Below are 9099 nucleotides of genomic sequence, written 5' to 3'. Positions count from 1 at the left end.
TTGAGCAGCTTAATACCCTATAGTAGAACGAACAAATGTAAAGGATTATTGAAGGAACGTTGCAGAAAACCCGGTTTAATAAAGAGAAATGGAATATCTATGTGAAAATTCGGAAGGTGCTACTTTTCTTATCGATTGTTTGCATAGTTCTAGAGATTTTTATTCTTCTTCTTCTTCTTCTTCTTTTTCTAGTGATTTAACAATGCTTTGTGTCTACGTACGAGATCAGCGGCCGTATACAATAACACCGAGTTACATTTACATAACTTACGTCTCGATAACATTTAACCGGATGGAAGATCGCGTATAGAGCAATTGGTTGACTAAATTCGAGAGACGACAAATCCATTATCATAACGTTCGTTCAGACGGAAGTATTCTAATGAAGAATCCTTTTCAAAACTATTCTAAAATGAAAGATAGCAAAGCGACATTAATATAAATTTTATTAAATGAACCTTAAAGATTATTAATTGAAAAATGCGTATAGTTCCCTCTGGGATGTATCTCTCTCCCTCTCTCTCTCTCTCTTCTCACAAAGAACAACATTTATGGCTCCGAGTAACTTTCATTTGGCAAGTTGGAACGATGTTGTAAACAAAGATCTTTAGAATGACTGAAGCACTTATAAATATTGATCGTGTTAGCATCGTTTGTGTTCACAAGGCCGATTGTCTCCAGGGGATCCGGGGAACAGACAAGCAATCGTTGTTGAGTGAACCGCTTGGACTCTTCAGCAAACTTCTAACGCCATCTCGGAACTTAACATAGAACTATATTATACAAGGTTTACACGCAAAAAAATTACTATTTTTAGCAGGTAAAACTAACATTCCAGTTCTATATATTAGTCGAACATTATCAAAAGTTTCCTTTCTTTATCGTTTTCTGGGTAACTCCACTTCATTCTGTTTAAATTTGTGTATACCGTAAAAGTAACATAATAAATAATTGATCTCGCCTTTAGGTTTGAAATAATAAATCAAAAATGTATTTGATAAATATTCATGAACAAGTTTTTCTTTAAATTCAAAAGCATTAGCTTCGTCGGTATATAGTAAAAAATAGCTCATTCTTAACTAGACGATAAAAAACTTTATGTAATTCGGAGAATAAAGGAAGTGGATGAGAGAAGAAGAAGAAGAAGGAAAAAAAACACAAGATGCAGATCAGTAATTTCATTACTTTAGCAATGGCCAGAAATAAACACCTGTATGAAAATTCAGCTTCTTCTTTACTGTAGCAGAAATGATTAATCTCCAGTGAGGTAGAGCGAAATATCTAACAGTCTTACAACAAACATATACCAGACGAGAGACGGACAATTCATAAATTGCTACCCTCTCCTGATGTAGCCTACAGGGAACTGTAATTGATCTAGCAGGCTTCGGTCATAACAGCTTACAAAGTCCATTTCTTTCCTCCATCCCCCATCCTCAATTTTCTTTACTCGCTTGCCACAAAACTAACTTCCTTCTAAGCTTTATATACTCAATTATAAATATTAATTTCGCTAGTGAAAAAATTAAAAAAAGAGAAAAAAAAATTATTTAAACTCTGGTTTAATTAAACGTGTGATGATTGGTATAGCCAATTTCCGGAAGTTATTTTATTTTTTCTTTCCCCCCTCTTGCTCTTGTATTTCGTTACTTCCTACATATGAATAAAATATCTGATATTGGAGGGCCAATGCTAGATTTTTGTACTTTCGACTCCATTTTTCACCAAAAATATTCTCGGTCCAGAAACATTACGACTTACAGTCAGTTTCTTTTATGTGAGATCCTAACATGCAATAAATCTTGGATCTACTCGAGAGAGAAATTTTAAATCTAAAAGTACTATTTTTAAGATCCTTAATATAGGTTTGACGTAGTACAATTTACGTGATAAATAATAATATAAGTTATATATATATATACAGATACACGCTACAATTATTCACTTGAAAGATTGAAATAATGTTTAATAGAATATTGATATAATTATACGGGCAAGTTGAAAACTGTAAAATATTTTCTCTACTAAGCAGATAATACAGCGTAAAGTCTGAGAGAGATATGTTCAATGAAAGAGAAGACTCAATATTTGAGTTAGTAATAAAATGATTTTCCTTTTAGTTGAAGCCGAGAACGTTCTTATCGCACACGGACGAGTGAGCATTCGGAAATTTCACGTTTTCGTTTAAAATATTAGAATAAAATCGAAAAAAAAACGTTCTCTAACTTTCTCCCCAAACTTTTTATATATATATATATATATAGATATAAATAAAATTCGAGAGGTTAATTTAAATGGGCGAAAGAAAAGGTTCTTGCAGCACTAACACCGTATTATACAATTAAGTTTAATACCAGATCGTGTTAGATGACGAAGTATTGTTAATAATTACCATCCACTTAGTAATAATGCCTAGCTTTTAAAAGGGACGGTCGTGCGGTTGTTAAAATCTGTGTAATTTTATTTCTGGAAACATTCCAACATTTTCGCAGACTGAGATAAAGCAGTATTTAGGATTATAGTATGGCACTTGTAATAAAAAGCCATTTTGCTCTGCTTTGTAATCTGTGATTACGGAGTGTTATTACTCTATGAAATTATTGCGGCCCCTGTTTAGATGAATAATTCCGGTGTACAAAAGTTTTAAAACGTGCAACGTTTGGTTTGCAAGATGCCACGTCGAGAGATGTTTCTTTAAATTGCTCTTCTTCAAATGGACGTAATGTATACTAATGGTCGCTGCGATTTTGTATCTTTAAATAGATTCCAACAAAACTGTTTCAATTGCAAATAATAGTTTATTATCCTCTTAAATTCTTCTGACTAATTTTATTTGTCTTTTGCAAGAAGAGTGAGACTTTAGCTAATTTATTTGAATCCATTTTCATTGTCGGGATTTTTCCTTTCTTATTTAGCCTTGCTTTTTATGTTTTCTAGAATCTCATGAATGTTTTAAAAGTCAAAAAACAAGTAAAAACAATGTGAAAGTTTTTAAAAGAATATTGGCAACTTACCGAAATCTCATTAGGAAATGGCTCAACGTACTGTACGTCACAATCAAAATTTCCTTTTCCCAAAAAAAAAAGAAAAAAATATAATTACTTAACATACATTGTATCTGCTATTCGCGTAATTATAGACAGCTCCTAATCTTAATCGCCAATTATTTTGGATCCGTTTCAAATTTTCCTATCAACAATTTTCCGATAGACACATACTTTTATTCTATACTTTTTTTTTTATTATTTTTCTCCCTTCGCTTCCTCTTTATATTGAAATTTTAGAAACGTTCTGGAAAGAGTAGTGTTCTCTTTATGAATATTCATTGAATTACTCTATGCACCCTATAAATCTGTTAGATGTAGCGGAGAGTTCTCTTAATAATAATTACGGACTACACCACCCTCATTAATAAATACGAGATCCGAATTTGGAAAAGTGGAATTTTTACAAGATGGCCGACAAGTATAATTCAATTTTATGAAAGAAAATTAATTCTTTTTCTCATTTTTCTCCCTCTTTTTCTTCAGCTTCCATAAATCTCAAAATCCTCAACCAACAATGAAAAAAGTGAGGACACAAATTTTTATATTTAGAAAGATTGTTTTTTTTTCTCTTTCCCTTTATCTTTTTAAAGGATACGAGCAATGAAAAGGAGGTAGCGGTACTCGCATTTAACGACGACCACGAATTTTAGGGAAGCCTATCACGCACGTGTTAGAGTGAACCGAGAAGTAGTTTGATGTTGCCAATTTACTGAGAGAAATGGCCAATTCTAACCACGTACATCGTGCACGCCCTGGTGCGATATTTTTATCTTTATTCTTTCTTTATTTCATTTGTAACATGGGAAATTTTTAATAGCCGCTTTAGTGTTTGGTTACGATTTATTGAGAGCGCGGTGCCATTTTTTATTTTAGTGTTCAGTGGCTGGCTGTCACAGAATGCAACCTCCTAAATAATATGTTCTCATTTCTCAGAAACGAAGTGTCCATAGACTCAAATTACAAAGAAATGTTAGCAATTCTTCTGAAGAGGAAGCAGCTCATCCCTCGTCAATCTGGAACTTTCTTTTAATCCCCTAAGATGTAGAAGGAAACTTTTCTGTGCGAGTAAACTTGGGTGATGGTCGGCAAAGGTCGCAGTAAGAGGTCACCAGTCCGGACACGTATGTCACACATCATCAGTCACAAAACGTTCACGGGCTTAGAAACGTTGGTGTGGAAAATGAGTGCAATTAATCACACATTGCAGAAGGTTTGGAGGGCGAGCTCTTGTCCGGATATATCAGACGATTTGTGCGGAAAAGAAGCGCTTGAGAGTAAAGTAGTCGACGACAACAAGACGCCTACAAAGCTTGAATCGTCTGCTGACATTCAACCGAAAATGGAAATTTTCCGGACACTTTTTTTCTACCATTCTCTTTTAACCATCCTTTTTTTAATTCCCCCCTCTTTTAGAAAAGAGAAACACGTCTTTGAAGTCTTTCGCACCATACTGAAGAGGGGTAGGAAGGTATCTAAAGTATCCCAACGACTCAAGACAGGCGAATCCATTCGGTAATTGTGGACCGTCTACTGTATCGATCTAAGTTGGGATTTTAAAGAGAACTTTCGAATTCGCTTCGTCGTGTGGTTCTATTCAATGGTAGGATTGAATCAATCAATTTTTTTAAGGGTTTCCTTCTTGAGAACCGAATGCTCCAAGAACTGTCATTCTGTCTTGTTGTGACCTTCCGTAGTGAGAAGGCATTTCCAAGTTACTAAGAAAAGAGCCAAGAACAGGGGGAGGAGGAGGGAAGAAAAAAAAACGAGTAGCAGTTCGAAGCGATAGGATTGTATTCGATAGAAACTATTCGGATTTGATGTTTAACTGATAGCTAGTCCCATACTATCTTAGAGTTTAAAGAGATAGGACCTTCACTGATGTGGTTCCAATCGGGAAAATAGCACGCTCCATCTATTCTATGGAGAATCGCTGTTTTGTTTTTTTAGCTGCAAAATCCGATTGCCAAACGGTGACCGAATTTTTTCCCTCCGTTTTTAAAAGGAAGTTTACGTGCAAACAAATATTTGTAACGCTCAAAAAGTTAAACATTTTCAATATATATATATATAAAAGAAGAGAAAGAAAGAGATAAAAAAACACAACATAAACATCTTAAGAGGCAAATAAATGGTAGGGAAGAATACAATAGACTTAAACACCCAAGAAAATAAGCTAGAAAGAAAGAAAATGATTTTCTTTATTTCATCTTAGCAGTCAGGGAATTAAAACAAACGAGGTCGATTTTTTTTAATTTCTCTTTATTTCCCCTTGGTAAAGGGTCATCTTCAACATCGAAGCTCATTTCAAAACAACAAGCTAATTGAATAAGATAATTAATTAGGGTTTTTCTATTTAAATAGAGTGAGCCTTGCGAGAGAGAGAGAGAGAGAGAATACTTAAAAAACTAAGAGGGGGGATAAAAAGGCAGGTCGTTAATGAACGCATTTGTTCTGATAAATTAGCTATTAGACAACAACTCACAGGGACATTTGCAGAATTCCGAGTTTTTATCGTGATTGACAGAAAATGGATCGGTATTCTCTCACAATCTCTTACATATATAGGCTCTATATATATATATAGATATAAATAAAATTCGAGAGGTTAATTTAAATGGGCGAAAGAAAAGGTTCTTGCAGCACTAACACCGTATTATACAATTAAGTTTAATACCAGATCGTGTTAGATGACGAAGTATTGTTAATAATTACCATCCACTTAGTAATAATGCCTAGCTTTTAAAAGGGACGGTCGTGCGGTTGTTAAAATCTGTGTAATTTTATTTCTGGAAACATTCCAACATTTTCGCCGACTGAGATAAAGCAGTATTTAGGATTATAGTATGGCACTTGTAATAAAAAGCCATTTTGCTCTGCTTTGTAATCTGTGATTACGGAGTGTTATTACTCTATGAAATTATTGCGGCCCCTGTTTAGATGAATAATTCCGGTGTACAAAAGTTTTAAAACGTGCAACGTTTGGTTTGCAAGATGCCACGTCGAGAGATGTTTCTTTAAATTGCTCTTCTTCAAATGGACGTAATGTATACTAATGGTCGCTGCGATTTTGTATCTTTAAATAGATTCCAACAAAACTGTTTCAATTGCAAATAATAGTTTATTATCCTCTTAAATTCTTCTGACTAATTTTATTTGTCTTTTGCAAGAAGAGTGAGACTTTAGCTAATTTATTTGAATCCATTTTCATTGTCGGGATTTTTCCTTTCTTATTTAGCCTTGCTTTTTATGTTTTCTAGAATCTCATGAATGTTTTAAAAGTCAAAAAACAAGTAAAAACAATGTGAAAGTTTTTAAAAGAATATTGGCAACTTACCGAAATCTCATTAGGAAATGGCTCAACGTACTGTACGTCACAATCAAAATTTCCTTTTCCCAAAAAAAAAAGAAAAAAATATAATTACTTAACATACATTGTATCTGCTATTCGCGTAATTATAGACAGCTCCTAATCTTAATCGCCAATTATTTTGGATCCGTTTCAAATTTTCCTATCAACAATTTTCCGATAGACACATACTTTTATTCTATACTTTTTTTTTTATTATTTTTCTCCCTTCGCTTCCTCTTTATATTGAAATTTTAGAAACGTTCTGGAAAGAGTAGTGTTCTCTTTATGAATATTCATTGAATTACTCTATGCACCCTATAAATCTGTTAGATGTAGCGGAGAGTTCTCTTAATAATAATTACGGACTACACCACCCTCATTAATAAATACGAGATCCGAATTTGGAAAAGTGGAATTTTTACAAGATGGCCGACAAGTATAATTCAATTTTATGAAAGAAAATTAATTCTTTTTCTCATTTTTCTCCCTCTTTTTCTTCAGCTTCCATAAATCTCAAAATCCTCAACCAACAATGAAAAAAGTGAGGACACAAATTTTTATATTTAGAAAGATTGTTTTTTTTTCTCTTTCCCTTTATCTTTTTAAAGGATACGAGCAATGAAAAGGAGGTAGCGGTACTCGCATTTAACGACGACCACGAATTTTAGGGAAGCCTATCACGCACGTGTTAGAGTGAACCGAGAAGTAGTTTGATGTTGCCAATTTACTGAGAGAAATGGCCAATTCTAACCACGTACATCGTGCACGCCCTTTTGTATGAATAAAACAAAGCTGGTTTGGAAATTTTCAAACTACTCTACGGTTCTCTATGAGAACAAAAGACATTTTCACGCTCGCTTGGTATTCAAGCCTGATTTAGATCCGACGACAGCATTAAGACCACTTATTTTCTCTTTCTCATTCTTTAAACACGCTTACACGATCTCTATCGAAGTTAAATTGGTTTTCGAACTATTTAAAAAAAAAAGGAAATAATAATAATAATAAAATTTATGAAAAGATTGATCTTTCCCAATTTTCGCTGGAGTGGAACCATCCTCTTCTGTTTCCTCCTGGCTTTAGCGGAATGATTCATAAAGTGTAATTCGCTTTATCCTAACTGATCCACTTCCTTCTGTAGCACCGAATCAACTTCTGTTTCTGTTTAACGTTGTTCTAGACACACGGAAACACGAGAAAAATTTTAGAAACAATGGCTAAGTAAATACGTATTGTTCATAAAGTATCTTACGGGAGTAAGCATTGATTTGTTGAATGAGGAAAAAATATTTTCTCTCCAGAGTAGCCGTGTCCTTTTAAATAGTTTTGTTATCAATCCACCAATTGTCTTGGGATCGCTTGGAGATCCAGACTGAGCATGAATTACATTAGTCGGATGCAAATTGGCAAAGAACCAGATTTTTATTGCTTAGATACGTTATCCGAAAGATGTTCTATCCGTGTTCTTTATTTTAAATAAATATTCCGTCATTTTGAATTCCAAAAATCTCTTTTACAAGTTTTTAAAGGTAATAAATATTTTTATTTATAATATTTCAAAGTACAAATTCTTTGGACGAACATTTTTCTTTTCTACTTCAGTAGGTCAAAAAATAAATAAATAAATAAATAAAATAAACAAGATACTCCATTTATTGAGTAAATACACGGCTTTGTGGCAAGCTAAGTATTTACTTCAATAGTCAGAACATCTGCTCGATTTTTTATTCATGTAATGTTAGTGCATAAACGCAACGATATAACCTCTTCTTCTTCTTCTTCTTCTTCTTCTTCTTTTTTTCATTTTAAATTTCTTCTATCTAAACTAACCGAGTTTTAAATTATTTGTAGATTTGTTTGCCAGTGCGTCCTCCAGTAATTTCAAGAGGCATAAGACAAGATACACGATGAAATAAATTATCTAGGGCCTGCATCTACTTTAATGGAATTATATCTCTTGTAAACATAGCAATTTTGTAAATTATTCCATAGATTTAACTCGCAGTTAGGAATCTCTAAGCCCAATTTATTTTCTGGTATTCGGTTAGAAAAGCATCTAGGAAAGTTGCTCCGAATTTAATTTTAGGAATAGTTTCGCCCACATCGCAGTTTCTTTGCCCCCTTCTCTTTTTTTTTCTCCTGCCATTAAGCTGTAATGAACGCGTTAAGAATCTCCAGTTTTGTCTTTAAGTGATTTATCCCGCTCGTTACAAATCCTGTTGTGTAGATATTGTAGCTGGTGTGACGTCGAAACGTTTCCGGCAATAATCTCCTCCAGATCATATATCGTTGGAGAGATACCGATAATTATAACGTTGATGCTCTCCTAAATATGCCTCGAATGTTACGACTTGTTGTTCCGCTATTCTATCTGCCGTTTGGCAACAATGATACCCGATAGCCTCATTTCGGAATTATGCAGTAACCAAGATATTATGGGTTGGTGAATTCAAACGCGGAGCGCGCGCGTTTGGAGCATCCTCTTGTTTTATGGAAATTTTATGTCCATCATTTTGAGCAAAAACTTTCTTCCCTTTCGCACAGGATATACCGAATCATTTAGGAAGAGGAAGAGAACAACTTAATCGCTAAACCCCGTGTGGGCTCTTGTATAGATAAAGATATATTTGTATTCTATAAAGGGTTTAGGATGACCCGAAACATTTAGGAAACGAATTGTATTGTTTTTTTTTTCGAGGATTG

The 9099-nt window shown here is 33.9% G+C and overlaps 1 long non-coding RNA gene across 1 annotated transcript; it reads right to left on the bottom strand.

Annotated features, from left to right (window-relative positions):
- Window positions 1–5189: 5189 nt before the first annotated feature.
- On the bottom strand, window positions 5190–7853 carry LOC111624368. The gene is made up of 3 exons (XR_002756563.1): window positions 7649–7853; window positions 6382–7572; window positions 5190–6307 (listed from the first exon to the last, which is right to left on the bottom strand). It is a non-coding gene; the product is annotated as an uncharacterized LOC111624368 (long non-coding RNA).
- Window positions 7854–9099: the final 1246 nt, after the last annotated feature.

The sequence above is a fragment of the Centruroides sculpturatus genome, unplaced genomic scaffold (assembly GCF_000671375.1).
Source record: "Centruroides sculpturatus isolate CEXI.00-Female unplaced genomic scaffold, Cexi_2.0 scaffold9, whole genome shotgun sequence".
Taxonomy (NCBI): domain Eukaryota; kingdom Metazoa; phylum Arthropoda; class Arachnida; order Scorpiones; family Buthidae; genus Centruroides; species Centruroides sculpturatus.
This window is presented reverse-complemented; position numbering and strand designations above follow the sequence as displayed.